General features: G+C 31.0%; 1 non-coding gene across 1 annotated transcript; it reads right to left on the reverse strand.

Moving 5' to 3' along the window:
- Positions 1-1952: 1952 nt before the first annotated feature.
- LOC139879132 (small nucleolar RNA R71) lies at positions 1953-2059 on the reverse strand. The gene has a single exon (XR_011769985.1). It is a non-coding gene; the product is annotated as a small nucleolar RNA R71 (small nucleolar RNA).

A 2059-nucleotide genomic window follows, 5' to 3' on the forward strand; every position in this document is an offset into this window, starting at 1 on the left:
TTAATTTATATAAATATTTTATTTAATTATTAAAACAGAAAATAAAAAAAAATTACGAAACCTGTCAAACGAATTCACCTAATCTGAAATTTCGAATTCCGCGACTCGCGGAGTTTGTTGCCAGGTGTACCGCGACTCGCGGAGCCGTCTGACATGGGCCACACAGAAACCCTAATCTGCATTAATTACAGAGAATTATTTATTATTATTAATTAAATTGTATTTAGGGTTAAATATTTAATTAATTTAGTATTTAATTTAGTTTTATTTATTTAATTTGTATTTTAAGTTTAATTAGTTTAATTATTTTATAAAATTAATAGTTTTATAAAATAAATAATATAAAATTAATATTTTTATAAAAATTGTAATTTTTACAACTTTTAGTATATTTTTATATTTTGTCCCTTTTTATTTGTTTTAGCGTAATTTTTGTATTTTTCGCTCATTTTTAGTTTTAAGTTATAGTTTTTGCCATTATTATTTTTATTTCTAGATTTTTAGGCTTTGCCGTAAAATTCCTTAAGTGCTTTCTCTTTAGACTAAGATTTAGGTGCTTTAGAATTTTGCGACGCCTTTTTAAGTTTTAGTACCTTTTTAAGTTATTGCCATTTGGGATATAGTTTTACTTTCAAGCTTTAATATTTTTAGACGCAACTTTTAATTCTTAGTTTTTAGTTCTTTTTTTAAGTTTCAACGCGCTACTTTCTTATTTTTATTTTTCGACGCCTTTTACCTATGTATCAATTATCACTCCAATTAGTAATCTCAATTTGCAATTTTAATTTTAAGTTAGTGATAGTAATAAGGTTAGGTTAGTCGAGTGTTTTAAAGTTTTATAAGTCACTCTTTTTCTTTCTTATTTTTCGACGCCTTTTATTTTTCAACCCTTTTATTTTTCGACATTTTTCAACGCGCAATCTTTTTCTTTCTTATTTCTCGCCATTCTAGTTTTAGGACTTAGAATTTTATTCTACTTCTTATCTAAATTTCTTAAAATTAAGAAAATTTATTTTAAGTGGTTAAATTGATAGACATCAAAATTTTCTGGTTCGTAGTAATAGTTGGATTTGTACGTAGACCGGGTTATTGGAGCCAAACAGTACTCAATTATATTGAGACCAAACGAATCCTGCCCCTCTGCTGCATCTTTTGGCTATTCGAAATGTGGGCAAAATCAGAAAAGTCTATTAATTGGATAACTTATATAATTTTTCTTTCCTTTTAAAAACTAATAGGATATTCAGTGAATGGACCGAGCAAGACGTTCACCACCTTTTGTACGTTCACCACCTGTAACTCGATCAAGACATCTAGCTAATATTGCCGCCGTTGATTTTTCTTTAGAATCGTCATCCAGTCGACCAAGTACTCCAATTCAAATTTCCGATAATCCATTTTTTGAACCCGACCTCACAATTGAGAATCCGGAGAATATTCAGGGACAATTCATAGATCCTGAACCATTAATTTTTCCTCCGGAACCACCAATCATTCAAACAGAGATTGTTGAGGAACGAACCATTAAATCAGAATCCTCTAGTGATTCAGATTCAACAAATTCAATTATGGAGAATCTGGAACCTTTAAGTATGGAAGACCGAATGCGAGCTAAACGCACTGGCCAAGGTCACGCAATTACTCATCCAGACATTAATGCGCCAGATTATGAAATCAAAGGACAAATTCTACATATGGTGACTAATCAATGCCAATTTAGTGGTGCACCGAAGTAATATCCAAATGAACATATTTGTACCTTTAATAGGATCTGCACACTATTTAAAATCCGAGAAGTTGAAGATGAACAGATATATCTCATGTTATTTCCCTGGACTTTAAAGGGAGAAGCCAAAGATTGGTTGGAATCGTTACCTGAAGGGGCGATTGATACATGGGACGTTTTAGTTGAAAAATTTCTTAAACAATTCTTTCCGGCATCTAAAGCCGTAAGACTTCAAGAAGAAATTGTTACGTTCACACAGAAACCAAACGAAACTCTATATGAGGCATGGACCAGATTTAGAAAGTTATTAAGAGGATGTCCGCAACATAGTTT

This window comes from Rutidosis leptorrhynchoides, chromosome 11 (assembly GCF_046630445.1).
Source record: "Rutidosis leptorrhynchoides isolate AG116_Rl617_1_P2 chromosome 11, CSIRO_AGI_Rlap_v1, whole genome shotgun sequence".
Classification (NCBI taxonomy): domain Eukaryota; kingdom Viridiplantae; phylum Streptophyta; class Magnoliopsida; order Asterales; family Asteraceae; genus Rutidosis; species Rutidosis leptorrhynchoides.